General features: G+C 43.6%; 1 long non-coding RNA gene across 1 annotated transcript; it reads left to right on the top strand.

The window, feature by feature from the left end:
- Positions 1-451: 451 nt before the first annotated feature.
- On the top strand, positions 452-13,143 carry Gm40778. The gene is made up of 3 exons (XR_872101.2): positions 452-1,245; positions 10,338-10,445; positions 12,899-13,143. It is a non-coding gene; the product is annotated as a predicted gene, 40778 (long non-coding RNA).
- Positions 13,144-17,817: the final 4,674 nt, after the last annotated feature.

The raw sequence follows: 17,817 nt of genomic DNA, 5'->3' as shown, positions 1-17,817 counted from the left end.
TTGCAATGCTAAGTGCAGGTCCCCAAGACCTGGTTGTCCCAGAGGCAAGAGAGTCCACAGTAAAATGCTAACTGACCCTGACCCCATTCTGATTGGTAAATAAAGATGCCAACAGCCAATACCTGGGCAGAAGAAACATAGGTGGGGTTCAGGTTTCACTGCCTTGGGGTCAGAAGGTGATCATGAGGAAAAAAAGAAGGTGCAGTAGGGGGAAGAAGAAAAAGCCTCTATGGGTTAGAAGTCAATAGAACATGGCCCAGAGGGCTGGGTCACTGGAATTAAGGGCAGTCCAGATGAAATTTAGCAAGTAATAACTCGGGGTTATCAATAGGAAAGTAGATTCTAACAGCAAAGAGGGTAGGCAGCTGCTCAGATTTTGTTCTGTTTGTATTGTAAATATAAAGAGAGTGTGTGTGTTTTATCTGGGAACTAAATGGTCTAAGGCAGGGTAGAAACCCCAGGTTGGGATGAAATATTTCTACAACAGACCACAAATAACAAACATACTAAATAGATGTGTTTGAATAAAAGGAACCGTAAGTGAGTACTACCTGACAACCTGAGTATTCCATGAGAGAAAGGCAAAGGAGAGTCAGGTCAAAATCAGGCAATGTTAACAGGTGACACTACCACTTAAATCCCAGGATCACAACAAACCTGGCCATGAAGGTAACAACAAAGTCTCAGATCTTTGCAACAAGGTTCTGATTTGATAACAGAATAGCAACAAGCAGAATAAACTGTGCATTCACGATGCTCACCGGTGGGATACCCAGGGTGTATAGAGCCCAGCCAGGCTGAGAAGAGCTCTGGAAAACAAGCCTCTGCTAGACTTCCTCCTGTCCTCCCCCTTACTGCTGTATTGCAAAGCAAGAAGTATACAGGGAAAGGAGACCAGGCATCACAGCGGTTCTTTGTTTTGTTTTGCTGTTGCTAGGAATGAAGGCACTTAGCGTGAAGTGGTATGGCAATGGCAGCTTGGACGCTGGGGTAGCAAATTCTCAGAGACCGAGTTAGATGGTTTTAGCCCCTGCAAAAAGCTTGTCCGGAGGGGAAGGATTTATTTTGGCGAGAGGTCTCACGGGAACTCTAGTTATTTGGTTCCACGTACTTCATTATCATGGTGAAGAAGACGAATGTCAGAAGCTGTTTCACAGCATGGTGGACCTGAAGCACAGAGAATAGACAGGAAGGAGCAAGGATACGGAGCTGTAGGGGATGTTCCTGGAGGCTTGCTTCTTCCAGGTAGGTCCGATCTCCAAAAGTTTCTAGCACCCTCAAACATAGCTCTGCCAGCTAGCAACCTAGGTTTCAAAACGTGAACCCATTGAGGGAGCATTTCGTATTTAAGTCACAACAGGATCGGTGCTCTAAAGCCAGCTTGAGGAAAAAAAAAAAAAAGGTGGAGGTTCACAATTAGCCTTAAAAATTCCTCCGGAAGGAGCTGCAGATCTTCGAGTCTTGTCTCTGAAGATTCATTCCGACAAGTTCGCATTTGAAACAGATCTGGTGTTCTTCAGATGAGCAGTAGATAAAATAGTTGCTCTCATTGAAGGGGAGACTTTAAATAAGACAGAGAAACTGAGATACACTTAGGACATGACAGATTCCTGTCTCTGGCCTAACATCTGGCAGCTCGGTCATCGAGAGCAGCAGCAGCAAGCACTATCTTAGTATCTATTTCTTCCCCAAGCAAATACTGTTGAATTTTTAAATCGTTTCTTACAATTAATTGGTGAAAAGCTGACTCTAGAGCAAGAAGCATCAAATCACCTGCTTATTGGGTGCTATCAGTGTGTCTCCAGCTTGCCGTGCCTGCCTCTATCAGGGATAATCTCACTGCGAGTAGCTTGTGTTCTAATGCCAGGCACAGCTTCTGAAGTTTAGGGTGCTGGGCAAGTGTCCTCTCTCACTGTTGAAGATGGCTTTATTTCCTAAACTGTTGCAAGAAGAAGCCTCCTGAATGCTCTTGTTTAGGTTTATTTCAGTAAAAGATAAGTTACTAAAGAAAAGGCTTGTGCAAGATACCACACCTCGTCTCTGCACTTACCTCAAGCTCTCAAATTAAGAGGAAAAAGAACTGCTGGAGACAGCCAATGCGTTTAGGGAGAGTTCACGCTATCATGAAGCTTGCCGACCCCTGGCTCAGTTATTAGCCAGGATTTTTCTGATTATGTATGCATAGTCTTTTCCTTGGGGATAAGAAATAAGAAGATTATGTTTTCTTTGTCTAAGCAACATATTACAAGCTTACCCAAGATTAGCCACATTATAACAATGAAGAGTCTGCATTCAAGATTCCAGCTATTTGACTTTAAATATTACACAAATTGAAGTAGACTCCTTCAAATGCTTCAAACTAAAAAAAAAATCAAGTAAATCTCAATCAAACGCAACTCTTAAGTGTGTGTTCGTCTCTCCTTGCTTTCTTTTGGAAGAATGTAAAAGAGAGAAAAACAACAACAACAACAACAAAACAAACAATTGAAATTTACTTTCACACCCTTCCAATGTTCTTAATGTGACTTTCAAACAAATTCAAAAGTATTTATGCCACCTCACATTTTCATTATGACTGCAATGAGAATAGCATTGGTCCCTTTAGGAAATACTGAGCCTAGAAATTGGTAGCAGAGTCTGTCTCTGAGTTGTAGAGAGTCTTGAAAAAGTATTGCTGCGTCCCCACTGCTTGTCAGGTTTGTCTAAATTCTCCAGGCACTTTCTCATAAATAGAGTGAAATGACACTTAGTTTAAACTAGGTAATCCTGTCCAGTAACTTTAACAGCAAGGGCTAGTTACTTGAATAATTTAAAGACTATTTTAGTTGGAGATTAAAATTAAGTTGTTCATTCTAACTGTATATAAGTTGCATATACTTTGGCTCTGGTAAATGTTGGTATATGATATTTTGGTATTAATTTGAAAGATTGTTTTATATATAATAAAGTTTATTAAAATATATACTTTAAAAAATAAAAGTTGAGGAATGAAATAGCATTCCCAAAACAACTCTGTGATCAAAACTGAAAATTACCCAGCTACCTGTAACAGGGCTGTGGATGGTGGCACACGGGTGGGACCTCTGAGCAAATACCCTGTGTGCATAGGCATGCACTAGAGCTAGGTGTTTCAAATGACCAATGGGGGCACACGTGGAGCAGGGTTCTAGTGTGACATCTGGATTTCAGGAGGCCTGTGAAAACCCTGATGGTTCTCAACATCTCAGAGGACCAGTGGTTCAGTCCAGGTAGCGAGCAATTATTGTTAGAATACCACATCTGGCACAACTTGGTCCTGGAACCCTGTCTGGGGTGCTGATGAAATGAAGACAGGAATGGCATACCAACTCAAGGATGTAAAAGCTGGAATACAGGAGTCATGTTCAGCCATGAAGTCTGATGGACCCGCACTAGCTAGGCAACAACTTGGAACCTCAGTGCTTTCTTTATGTACAGCATAGGGGGAAAGAGTTAGCCGGTCTTGGTGGGATGTGCCTTTAGACAAGCAGTCTCGGGCTGTAAATATCTCAGGGGAGGAAGTGGCGGTTGCTTGTTTTTGCACCTGCTCGCTGGTCAATCATTTGTAAACACTTGTACTTCAACCAGAGGATGGTTTGCCAATTCCTATGGGTCTGAAACAATGGGGTCCTTGGCATGGCTGTGCCCTTGTCAGCAATACACGTTCACTCAGGAATTCATCAGCTCCCCTCGGCAGAGGAACCATGCAGCTTTATGGGAAGGGATTTAGCTGAAGTGGGTGGGCGTGGGCAAACTGCTGCTCAGGATGAATGAGTCACCCCCAGAGGGGAGGGGCACTCCCGAGGTTAACAGAGAGTGTTTATTATTCGTGTTTCCTTCTGGCTTTGGTTGCATCCAGATCCCAGGGGAAGCAACTGATAGAAAGCTGAAGTCACATTCTGAGGCTGTAAGACACAGACTTCCATGTAGTTACCCAACTCAGGGACGCTCTCCTTTACTCTGGAATCCTGGGAGGGATTGGAGCCTCCCGTAGTTCATAGGACCCGATTGGACAGACATTCTTGGGTTGAATCTCTAGATTCTGCTGCTTCCCAGTTTCCCAAGCCTCCCAAGGCTGCCGTGGCCTGGCAAACACAGGTTCTGTGTGGAAGTGCCTTCCTCCAGGAAGCCCAGATCTTGCTGTCTTCTCCACCCACTCCTACCCCACTCATGCTCCAAGAGTAATAAGGCTTAATGAGTCCCCATGGGAGCACGGGAGTCAGGGCAGATGCCAACCACACCCAAAGATGCTTTTACTTCAACTGCTGAAGCCAGTCAGGGAGAGACAGCATCCATCAAGAGGTACAACTTAAGGTAAAGTGCTCCTTCCAACCTCGGTGTTATAATGAGCAACCTACTCAGGGCATCCTAGCAAGGTCTCTTGCAAGTCACAAAACAATTAAAATGTTGGTAATAAATATATTCCTGTTTCTACCTTTGTCAAAATAAAACCCCACGCCCTCTGCAGCAGTCCTCCAGGCCAGATAGATCTCTATGTATACACACACACACACACACACACACACACACACACACACACACACACCATAAAGAAGAGAATTATCTGAAGTGGCCAAGGTCACCGAGTGGCACTTCCAGCAATCCTCTAGGGTCCTATTCGCATCCTAGTGCCTCTGCCAGAGGTGACAGAGTAAGCAATAGCTATAAAAACTTGAAGTGCCATTGTTAGTGTCTCCTGGGCACCCGATTGCTTCAAAATCTATTTCAAACAAGCAGAGCTCCCACGAGAAGGAGTTTGAAGGAGCCTTACTGAGTCAGACACCCAGCTTGAATCGCAAGCTTTCCTCGTGGGATTCCCACAGAGACTGCGGATCTTTTCTCTGACTTTGAGTTCTGTAAAATGAACACTCAGTGTAAAGAACTCAGAAGATGGGTAGAGCTAAGTTCAGCAGGGGCTCAGGCATATGGAACCCCTCGAAACATTATGCCTCTACTGCACACTGAGCATGTGTCTCCTTTAATAAAGTGTAACAGGGACCACAGGGGTCGTAGGCAACGCAAGGAATCAGGGAGATCAACATATTTCTTTTAAAGATTTACCTATGTATTTTATGTATGTGAGTACACTATTACTCTCTTCAGACACACCAGAAGAGGGCATCGGATCCCATTACAGATGGTTGTGAGCCACCATGTGGTAGCTGGGAATTGAACTCAGGACCTCTGGAAGAGCAGTCAGTGTCCTTTACTGAGTGATCTCTCCAGCCCCAGAGATCAACATATTCTGAATTTGCCCAGTAGAGTCATTCTGAATGCTGTCCCCTTCCTGTGCTGTAACTCAATACCTTTTGTTCCCTTCTGAATTCAGGGATGAGTCTTTGGTTCTTCCTGAAGTGACCAAGAGCGGATGTCAACGGCCTGTTTGCTGAAGGAAATTCCTAGGAGTGGCTACTGCTCAACCTTTGGAATCCTCCTTTTTGGGTTTTATCAGCAATGCTGATGTTCTAAAGCCAGGATCTGTGGTTCTTGCTGTTTTTTCCTCTCCTTTCCCTGTTAAGGCTACTTTCAAGTGTTTGCTACTATTTATGCCAGTTCTCCACCTAAGCCTGGAGCTGGGCAGGGTTAGAAAGGAACAGGGATGGACATCTGCCCTGGGTTGGCCTGACCTCTCTCAGGACTCAACTGGGTTATGGCACTAGGACCACTCTTCTTTCCGGAGATGCTTCTTGGTCACTCCAGCCTCTTCATTTCCTCAAAGGAGAAATGTTTGTTTCTGCTTAAAATAGAGGCAATTCTAAAGTATTTGCATTACCTGTCCCACCTTGGTCGCCCTCTGACCTCTATTCAAATGCCACGGTATACACATACATATATGCATGCTTTGATATCATTTGACCCATGAGCAGCATTGGAGGTGAATATTATTTGATGCCCCTATTTCCATTCCTCTATAATTACTAATAACTCACTTGATTGAGATTAGAATGTAGATCCTACTCAATGCTCCTCTCTCTCATGACTCTAAAATGATAAAAAGAGATCTTGATGGACAAATCCATTAGAACACATTTTTGTGTGTGTGTGTGTGTGTCTTCCCAATGTCTGCGTAGTGGTTAAGATGTACTAAGTACTTGGCTATGGTTTACTGAGCATGTCAGCATATGATTGGATACTTACTGTTAGCAGCAGGCAATCATGAATTTACTCAATGAGAAGCAGCTACCTCCATTTTGACAAGCACGGGCCACATTCATAATGTTGCAAACCTTTGCTTAGGCGTGAGGGAGGCCCCAGCTAATTTTGCAGAAGGAGTTAGATTACAATCTCATCTTAGGAGACAGTAAGAATCAAAGGCCTGAGTCAGGGCAGGAATGGATTTGTGCCTGTAGCTCTGCCATGAACCAATGATGAGAAGCAGGAGTAGTCCAGCAGGCAGGCCTGGAGCAGTGCTTTGCATTGTGGGTAAGCAGTGCATTGTGGGTAAGCAGTGCATTGTGGGTAAGCAGTGCATTGTGGGTAAGCAGTGCATTGTAGGTAAGCAGTGCATTGTGGGTAAGCAGTGCAAATTCAAACAGAAACGGGGCCAAGGTACTCAACATCATAGAGGAAGCAGAGACACCACATAGAAAGGAAAAGCAAGCAGAGAGAATGCTGACTGTGTATGAAGGAAAGGGAGTTAATAGATGGTTGCAAGATCAGGAAATGAAAGGAAATTCTTACCAATGAATTCCATTCCTTCACATGCTACACAAAGACAAGTTAGACTCCCCTCCCTGCCCCCGGATCATGGTGGAGCCTGCTTTCTCTGCTCAACACCTTAACCATGGCTTTAGAAAACCATGTTTAGAAAAAAGTAACCACTTTAGACAGTGTTTCTCCAGCAACAGACATCTGCTGTTGAGTGTTCAATTACCAGCACAGAGGGGTTCAGGAAAAGGTCTAGAAACCTAAGGAAGCATTGAACAAAGCAAGGATCGGACCATCTCTGGTTACCGACAGCTGTGGCTCCTGCAGCTTCACGCACTTGTGTAACAATACAACTCCTTCCTAAATCCATCCGGTCACACGGGTTTACCAAATCTCACCCACAAGACGCGCACGCGGTCCTGACTCCACAGACCTGTGTCCAATGGCAGACAAAGTGAAATGTGACCATCTCTGTCTTTTATTACAAATAAGACACCTGCACACTTTCGGGAAAATAAAATGATACCTCAACTAGCATAACTAATTATATACTCGTATGTAACTAGGTTCTGCACTAATCAGCTACCTAACAAAACCTGAGTAGTTTTATCCCCTAAATATTTTTGAGGGACATACGCATTCATAACATCTTTGTGTAGCATCAGTTAGGTTGGTTAAAACTTTACTTTTATTACAACCAATTGAGAAAAATATATTCTAGTGTCACATATCTTTGATAGCAGTGCCGCGCAAAATTTTAGGAGTATGCAAGCAATCTGGGAAAGAGCCACCAGTCACCTTTTGTACATGAGCAGTAAGATTTTATTGGAGTTCAAGTATGTTTTAAAAGCAGAAGGCAACCTTCGGTTCCCTCTGAAGTAATTATATCATCAGCCTGCTGTCGTTGTGTTTTCATTATGGTGGCATATCATAGATCTGGTTTTTTTTCTTCCTTAATGTCAGTTATTTTGTCAAATCAGCAAGAAATGTTCTTCCTCCCCACCCCAACTAACCTCATGTGCTTCACTCTACTCTACTAACTGTATCATATGAATGAATTTATTTTCGACCTTTTTTAAAGATTTATTTATTAATTACTTGTAAGTATACCTGTCTGAGTTAGGGTTTCTATTCCTGAACAAAACGTCATGACCAAGAAGCAAGTTGGGGAGGAAAGGGTTTATTCAGCTTACATTTCCATACTGCTGTTCATCATCAAAGGAAGTCAGGACTGGAACTCAAGTAGGTCAGGAAGCAGGAGCTGATGCAAAGGCCATGGAGGGATGTTCTTTACTGGCTTGCTTCCCCTGGCTTGCTCAGCCTGCTCTCTTAGAGAACCAAGACTACCAGCCCAGGGATGGTACCACCCACAAGGGGACCTCCCCCCTTGATCACTAATTGAGAAAATGCCTTACAGCTGGATCTTGTGGAGGCACTTCCCCGATTGAAGCTCCTTTCTCTGTGATAACTCCAGCTGTGTCAAGTTGACACAAAACTAGTCAGTACAATTGACCCCTTATCAACTTGACACACTAACACATCACTAGTAAGCCTCAACCCTTAGTTTCTTATTCATCCCCAAGATCTAAACAACTTTAAAAGTCCCACAGTCTTTACATATTAAAAGTTCAATCCTTTTAAAATATACAGTATCTTTTAAAATTCAAAGTACTTTAAAATTCAAAGTCTCTTAACTGTGGGCTTCACTAAAAAACTTACTTCAAGAGGAAAAAATATCAGGGCACAGTCACAATCAAAAGCAAAATCAAACCCCAACCATCCAATGTCTGGGATTCAACTCACAATCTTCTGGGTTCCTGCAAGGGCTTGGGTCACTTCTCCATCACTGCCCTTTGTAGCACACGGCTTGTTTCTAGGCTCCAGCTGCCTGTACTCCACTGCTGCTGCTGTTCTTGGTGGTCATCTCACAGTACTGGCATCTCCAAAATGCTGCTGTCTTCCACTGTAACTAGGCTTCACCAATAGCCTCTCATAGGCTCTCTTCATGGTGCCAACCCTCAACTCCTTTGCATGACCCCTTCAGTCCTGGGGCATCAATTGCAACTGAGGCTGCACCTTCACCAATGGCCTTCCATGGCCTCTCACAGTGCCCAGCCTTAGCTGCTCTGGTGACCCCTTCATGCCTTCAAAACCAGTACCACCTGGGTAACTCTTACATATTACTAAGTCCAGCCACAGCACAAGGTACAACCTTGGCTATCTCTGGAACACAGCCTCTGTGCTCTCAGAAAACACTTCCCAGAAAATGTCACCTCAATGATGCTGCTCTCTTCTTCATCACCGCTAATTTCTTAGCTCCAGCTAACCAGCATCAATTGTCCCAGTCATGCAAAGGTTTCACTTTAGTAGTTCTGGTATCTTGTTAATCACAGCTGATTCTTCAGCCCCAGTTAACCAGAACCACAGAATCGTCACAATCAAAAAATAGCAATGGCCCTGAAAAGAGTCTTTAATCTATCCTCTGAAGTTTCACAAGCCAGGCCTCCATCTTCTGCACTGTTCTCTACATTATCTTCCAAGCTCCTACACAACATCACACAGAGCTCTTAACACTGAATGGATCTTCTGGCCCAAAGTTCCAAAGTCCTTCCACAGTCCTCCCCAAAACATGGTCAGGTTGTCATAGGAATACCCCACTATGCTGGTACCAATTTGTCTTAGTCAGGGTTTCTATTCCTGCACAAACATCATGACCAAGAAGCAAGCTGGGAAGGAAAGGGTTTATTCAGCTTACATTTCCATACTGCTGTTCATCACCAAAGGAAGTCAGGACTGGAACTCAAGCAGGTCAGGAAGTAGGAGCTGATGCAGAGGCCATGGAGGGATGTTCTGTACTGGCTTGCTTCCCCTGGCTTGCTCAGCCTGCTCTCTTATAGAACCAAGACTACCAGCCAACAGATGGCACCACCCACAAGAGGACCTCCCACTTGATTGCTAATTGAGAAAGTGCCTTACAGCTGGATCTTGTGGAGGCATTTCCCCGACTGAAGCTCCTTTCTCTGTGATAACTCCAGCCTGTGTCAAGTTGACACAAAACTAGCCAGTACAACACCCTAGCTATCTTTTCAGACATACCAGAAGAAGGCATCAAATCTCATTACAGATGTTTGTGAGCCACCATGTGGCTGCTGGGATTGGAACTCAGGATCTTTGGAAGAGCAGTCAGTACTCTTAACTCGCTGAGTCATCTCTCCAGCCCTATTTTTGATATTTTATTACCAGGATAACTAGGACATATTTTATCACCCACCTTTGTCTCATGTTCCCTGTTTTATTAAATTATTTATTAATTTATTAAAATTTTATGTTTATGTATTAGTATGTGTCTGTGTCCATGTGTGTATGTGTATGCCCATGTGTGTTTGGGTGTATAGGTATGTGTATGCCATGTGTTTGAATAGAGGTCAGAAGACACCCGAAGTTGGATCTATCCTTTCACCATGCAGGTTCTGGGGAGCTAGCCTATGTCATCATGATTAGCAGCAAGCATGTTTCCCCACTTAGCCATGTCGCTGGTGTGCTTTGTTTTACATCTGAATATCTTATGCTTCTTTAATAAGCAGACTTAAGTGTAATAAAAGGAGATATCTTTTTTATGTGTTCGAATCAGAAATCTTTATTTCTCTCTTCTTCTGTTAAAATGGTCACAGGTGACGGGGAGATTACACTTTGGTGCAATCTTTGAAGTCGGAGTGTGAAGAGACTGTGTCTGCTTTGCATCATCTCTGTCACACAGCTTCCATGGCTGTGTTAAGTAGGTGGGTCAGATTGCAACATCAAGACAATACAAAATCCAAGTTGAGATATTTATACATACATACATACATACATACACACATACATACATACATACATACATACATACATACATACACACATACATCTTATAAATATTCTACAAGGGAGAGAAAAACACAGCTTTTACAAAATATCAAGGCAAGCAGCATCCTTGAGAAGGGTGGGTCTAACTCCCCCTCCGGCAGCGCCACAGAATAAGCTGCACACAGCGTATTCCGTAAGCTTAATTAGTGGTCTTCAGAATAGGATCTTTCCTTCCCTGTTTTAAATGGCTTGGTGGTCACGCCCTCTGACTGCAAAGGTTTAGTTTAGTGACAGGCTGTAACAAAACAGATCTGTCTCAAGTGGGCAAGGACAGTCCCTCGAAGGCTTTCCCTTTTGCAGGATAAAGCAAGGTATCTTATATAATACATGTCTCCATCTATCAAAACCAAATACAATGCCAACTCAACTTTTTAGCTAGCTCCCTAAAATGATTATGGCCACCTATGGCATTGCCAGTCAGCAAAAGATGGCTGGTGGCAGAAAGAATGCTTCAGTGAAGAGTCAGTGCCATTAAGTGACTTCACGGTCACAATCAACTTATTTTCATAAATTTGTGGGCGTGCAAATGATCTTAATTTATAAAATGGAAAATCTCTCCCTTTCCCATCCCCTTCCCCTCTCTGTATTTCCTGTATAAATTAGTCCCAAATCAAGTCGTTGGGACCAGCAAGGCTGGTGTCAATTGAGTAGGGTAATTGCAGTATTCCATCAGGGGATGACAGAGCACAAAAGGGACCATGGAGAAATGATGATGTGTGGATTGTCACACCTAAAAATATGGCGAGGGTGGCTATGGGGTGAGGGACTAGACTAGAGGAATGGCAGTCTGAGAAAGAGGTAAGATGGGACATGTTAGTAATGGTTGCTCAGAGCATGAGCATCAAAGACCAAGAAAGACTGGGGTGAAAAGCCAATACATGGCTCAGTGCACTTAGGACAGGTTAAGGCAGTGCCTATGGGATGGGGATAGAAGCTGGACACAGAGAGAAGGAAGACTGCGTACATGGAGGGGAAATTGAGCCAATGGCTAAAGGAACTGCAATTTTGGTAGTTAGGAGTCTGACTGTCTCAGAATGAACGGAATTATGATGTGGCAAGGAGACGATCTGTGCTATGCAGTGCTGAATTAGAGTAAGTACGGTGATTTCATGTGTAGAAGATAAAATGCAGGATAAAATGTACACGTGCACATATTCTTTTCTCTTTCCTGGGACCAGCAGCATCCTGAAAGGAGTGATGCATGTATTGCCAAGATCTTGGTCCCTCAGTACCATCTTAGGTCTGATCGAAGTTAGCATAACTAGTAAGACCAAGTTTGATGGTTTGTATATGCTTGGCCCAGGCCTATTAGCAGGCATAGCCCTGTTGGAGTAGGTGTGTCACTGTGGGTATGGGGTATAAGACCCTCATCCTAGCTGCCTGGAAGCCAATATTCTGCTAACAGCCTTCAGATGAAGATGTAGAACTCTCAGCTCCTCCTGTACCATGCCTACCTGGATGCTGCCATGTTCCCACCTTGATGGGACTGAACCTCTGAACTTGTCATGTAAGCCAGCTCCAATTAAATGTTGTCCTTATAAGAGTTGCCTTGGTCATGGTATCTGCTCACAGCAGTAAACCCTAACCAAGACACCAATGAAAGCCTGAGAGGATGTGATGAACAAATCACAACCTCTCGATTCCTATTAGAAACTGATCAGCTGCGTTTAACCATGAGGAAAGCCCAGATGGGCTCGAACTCAAGGGAATTTTATAAAAGACTTGGTTTGTAGTTTTCAAAAGACTGAAGTCATGAACATCTGGGAAACACTGAGAGACAGATCCAGTGTGGAGAGATGCCCCCTTCCTGAAACCATCACCTTTTGGAAAGCTCCTAACCAGGAAGTTTGACAGAGTTCAGCTAGCATCTCTGGATTTCCTGCCAGCAGCTCACCTCCTCTCCCGGTTTTCTGTTGCTTTCAAATTAACTTTAAGACATGTCTAGAGTCACAGAGTGCAAACCAGAAGAAGCCAGATACATAAACTCAGCACCCACATGGCCAGGCACATAAACTCAAAGACTCTGCTTCAGGTCTGGTGTGATGCACACCTGTAATCCCAGCATGGGGGAAGTGCAGGCTTCAGGGTCAGAGTTAGGGCATCCTCTGCTGCATAGCAAATTCCAGGCCAACCTAGGCCACAATGGACTGTGACTCAATACAAAACAAGTAAATAAGCGAGTCAATGAACCTGTTTCTGCCTAAGGTTCACCTACAGAGCATCCATTCCTGGAAGAAGAGATACCAATTACACCCATATGTTTTTGCTGCATACGCTGGGGAAATACACGTACAGCAGCATGCTCTAGCGATGTTTCTTCCCATTCCAGGAGCCATGCTGTGGGCTGAGCTCACACAGCTTCCAGTTCCGATGATGGCGTCCGCTCAGCATCTTTGCAGTAATATTTACAGCGAATGGTCAGCAAATGGTTTCTACTGTTTGGTATTTCTACAATCACCTTGAAGATACCTTGAGTTTCCTTACTACCTGCGTCTTTAAGCCCAGGAGTCATTTCTCCTGACTGGCAATATAACCCCACCTATCTTCAGTTAGTGATCACAAATTCAGACTGTTTGCCAGACCATACAGATAGAAAAGATCATAGCGGAATAAACCATATGTGTCTCAGAATAGACACTTTTTAGGAGAGTACAGTGAAATATCATCAGCTGAAGACACTGGGCAGCCTTTGGAACAAGGAGAAATGATGTTCACATAACAAGGTATGACAATATATTATCAAAACAGAAATCACTACATGTAGAGTTGTGTGAGTGGATCTGAAAGGATCTGGTCTGAGTGGCTAATGTGTACAGAGTGCCGGGAGGTTAGCGGAGGGCAGCATAGTAAGCATTCTGATTGCCATACCCAGCAGGTTAATTTTTTTTTTCTATTGCTGTTGTTGTCTCTATAGACTGAAGTCATGTTTACAAGGAGCCTCAAGGTCATGTGAAGCCACTGAAGTGTGACATGGCTGGAGATAAAGGGAACTGAAGGAAAGATAGTTCAGCATCCGGGCAGCACTAGGTCTGGACAAGTCAGAAGCTGCCAGTAGGTTTGCCAAGGGGTTTCCAGACTAATTAATCAGGCTCCCTGACCTATTGAATATGCCAATTGATATGAGGAAACAACTTTAGACCACTAGTGTCTAGGTTAAAGTTTGGAGAGATGATATCGATCGTGAGATCCTATTGGCTGACTTCACAGCCACCATCATTTTCCATATAGTATGTTTGCTGGTTGCCCCCCAGTAGATCTTCTTACAGGTAACAAAGTCACAAACAAGCCAGAAATGACAATGACACTGACCAACCTCTTTTGCAACACTAGCAGAAATCTTGCCTCAGACGATTAAGAATGTCTCATTAGAACAGAGGCTGGTAAGGATAAAAGGGAAAGGAATATATGTGTGTGTGTGTGTGTGTGTGTGTGTGTGTGTGTGTGTGTGTGTGTATTATATATATATATATGTGTGTGTGTGTGTATGTGTAATTCTTATACACATAAGAATATATATATATAATATGAGTACACTGTAGCTGTCTTCAGACTCCAGAATTGAGCATCAGATCCCATTACAGATGGTTTTGAGCCACTGTGTGGTTGCTGAGAATTGAACTCAGGACCTCTGGAAGAGCAGTCAGTGCTCTTAACCGCCGAGCCATCTCTCCAGCCTGGGAAGGAATTCCTACTCACTGCTGCTGAGATATGAACTGGTGTGGCCATTGTGGAAATTGGTGTGACGACTTCTCACAGAATGTCTTGGTTACTGTTGCTACGATGAAACACCATGACCAAAAACAAGTTGAGGAGCAAAGGGCTTAGTTGGCTCATGCTTCCACATGATTGGAGACCGTTGCCTGCTCCCTTGCTCTCCCTCTCTCTGGTGTTTTCATGTGTTCGTGAATTGTATAAGACATTTGCTCAGGCATCTCTCTTTGCCTCTTTTGTCAAAGGCCGCATGATGCTCCTCACCTGTTCTCCTAAAGCATGGTCCAGCCATGTCCCGGCTACGCTCTTCTCCTTCATCCCTATTCCAAGCATCCTACTATCATCCGTGTCAACAATTTAAAATAAAACTCTCCTCACAGTGTCCTCTATCCCATGGGGGGTGGGGGGAGTAAACAAAATACCACTGAGATGTTTTCAACTCTACCATCAAACTCCATTGGTTTGATGATCAAACCAAACTCCATTAACTCCATTGCTTTGAACAGTAAGAAAAATGCGTTATTTTACAGAACGACCATCCAGTAAACAGTCCAGCTCTTGATGAGTTAGCTCAGATTACAAAAGATATAGAGCAGGATTTCGGCTTCTTTCTACTTTTGCTTATTATTTTGAGTTCATGGCCAGGCAAAAGTAAGGAGGTTGGGGGCGGGGGGGGGGGCGGGGGGGAGTCACCCATAAAAAAGGAATTGTCACCAAGGAGAGGCTGTGCATCTGTGTGTGAGGTCAGTTGGACTTAGTTCATGGCTCTTCCATGCTGGAGTTAGTGATGAGAACGAGTGGAAATTTCCTCACAGCAGACTGGGGAGAGCGGAAGCTTTAGCTAGCTTTGGGGTTCCCAATCCTTAAAGCAACAGGCTTTGGTTTAAAAAGAAAAACAAGGGACTACATGGTTAAGAGCACTGGCTGCTCTTCCAGAGGACCCAGCACCCACATAGCAGCTCACAATCATCTGTAACTCCAGTCCCAGATGACGGATTTGATGCCCCTGTCTGGCTTTTGCAGGTGGTACGCACATGTGTATGGACAAAATATCCATACACATAAGAATATATAAAATTTCCGGAAAAAGAGAAGACAAACCACATAGACAGTACTTCAGTGCTCTCCATTCTAAACAAAGATGTGGGTGACTGGGGCACACTGTGTGCTCCACCTGAAGGGACTAGAACTCCTTCCCATGATTTCTGGAAGGAAACCAGGCAGAGCTGAAGCACATTATGATGAGGATCACTTAGCATGTTTGAAAGAATATATAAAAAAAACATAAGCAATTGAAGATAATACATTGTAATGTCTATACTGCAGGGCTTGAAGAAGGCCATTGGTAGCAAAAGTTGAAGAATACTCCAAGATAGAAAAAAGAGAGATGATAAAGTTATCTTAGTTCACTTCAGTTGCTCTAACAAAGCAGCACAGACCACATAGATTAGAGACAACAGTAGCTTGATTTTAGGTTTCTGTAGGCTGACACATAATCAAGATGCCAGCTGATGCGGTGTCTATTGAAGGCAAATTTCCTGATTCATAGATGGTTCCCTTTGAGTCTTCACATGGTGGAAAGGATTTAGAAGGACTCCGCAGGACCCATTTTGTGAGGTCAGCAATCCAAACTCTGAGGTCAAAGTCTCAAGGTCTATCCACCTTCCTCAATGGTCCATGCCCCTGATCATGACTCCACACACTGAGATTTGTAACAGATAAGCATTCCGACCACAGCAGAGGGAGTCATCTGCCCCTGATAACCTCTGCTTGGCTTTTGTGCTTCTCTCTACATAGTTTTTTTTCTCCTTTCTTTGCGAACCCTTAGCGCAATCCCTAAATAGTCTTTCTAATTTTCTATCCTCAATAAACAAGCAAACAGAGATGGAAACGAACAGTCAGCAGGTTTTTATTAAACAACTTGGATCAGCATGATGAAAAGATTAAGGAAATTGGTTATTTCCTAGTGTTATGAACTTTTGATTTCTGAAGGCTTCAAGCAGAGATGGGCAAAGAGCCCTGACAGACATTGCAGTCAGAACCAAAGCACTGGATACAAGCAAGCGAGCTCACTCCGCTACCATTCAACAGTGCTGAGTGTTTATATACGGACAGGTGAACCTTCATAGGGAACCAAGCAGAACAAGTAGGAGACAGAGCTGAGAAGAAATGGGGTCCTCCCACCACATGAGCCTCCTGGGGTAATACAGAAAGAGCAAGCAAGAGAGAGGATTCGAAGTAAGTGGCAACATTGACAATCGAAATTGTTGAGTTTGCTTTACGTTCCAAGTCACACTTTGAAACCACCTTAGGCCACGTTTGGACTGGAGCCTTACACTGAATAGAATTTTCAGTCTATTCTGGTGACCAATCCCATGTGACTAAATTATTACATGAAGCATGAGAATTCAGACTTTTGGCTTTCTATCAGCTGAAACTGGTAAGGACAATTCTCCACAGCCATTACTGTACTCAAGTGTGGCACAGAGTAGAAATCGTTAGTGAGGGTATTTTTCTTAAGAGTAATCTGTTTGGTGGCTGATAATAATTCATGTACCACCTTTTCTCCCACGAGTGAAGGATGCATGTTGATTGTTGTAAATAACTGGCTAAATGCCAAAGAGGAAAAAAAAAAAGAGGAACACAGACAAAAGAGGTGCTCTGCTCATTGTGAAAGACAAAATTGTTGAGGTCTGCTAATTATATTAATTAACTGAAATGAATAATGTATCAGGAAAGGAGGCTGATTGATATCAGCAGTAATGAATTTAAATCACATAACAAGCTTTTCAAGACGCGTGTCAGATTTCACAGGCACCCCTTCAGCCACAGACTTCTCTGGAGCTAACAATTTCCAGTCCATAATGGGAAAGCAAGTGTGGGCGGACAGGTAACTTGGGACAGGTCACGCACCAAATGGCTGGTGGGATCTGACCTCAACAAAAAAGTTCAACGACTGTCCTGTATAACCCTTCAAGTGTCAATTTGTATCTCAAGCTATTTTCACAGAGGATTGTATCATGCCGTTGGAAAAATGTCAAGCAATAGCTAAAACAGGAGTGATGCAAATACAGAAACGACTTCAAGGTGACGACTGACTGACTGACTAAATGAATGAATGAATGACAGAGACAGTTCCTGGTGCAAAGGCCCGTTGAGGTCAGGCTGAAAACCCTTGTTTCAATTTCTTACTCGTCACGAGTGGTGTGAAGCACAAGTATGTGTGTACTGGCCATAGATGCCCCCAACCTGTTTCATGCATCCATGTTTAACATTACAACAAAGGACCCACATGGTTTTATTGGGATATGTGTCAAAGCCTGCATCGCTAGAATCCTTGAAGGGACCACTGATCCGTTTCCATGGAACAAATGGTTGGACTCTAGAACAAGCAGACAAGAATGGCCCTCACTGGCTCACTGTTTGAATACTTGGCCCCTAATTGGTAGAAGTGGTTGGGAAGGATCAGAAGGTGTGGCTTATTGGAGGAGATGTACCACTGGAAGTAGGCTTTGAGGTTTCAAAAGGGCTTTCATC

The sequence above is a fragment of the Mus musculus genome, chromosome 10 (assembly GCF_000001635.26).
Source record: "Mus musculus strain C57BL/6J chromosome 10, GRCm38.p6 C57BL/6J".
NCBI lineage: Eukaryota > Metazoa > Chordata > Mammalia > Rodentia > Muridae > Mus > Mus musculus.
The sequence above is the reverse complement of the archived record's forward strand: the minus strand, read 5'-3'. Positions and strand labels throughout refer to the sequence as shown.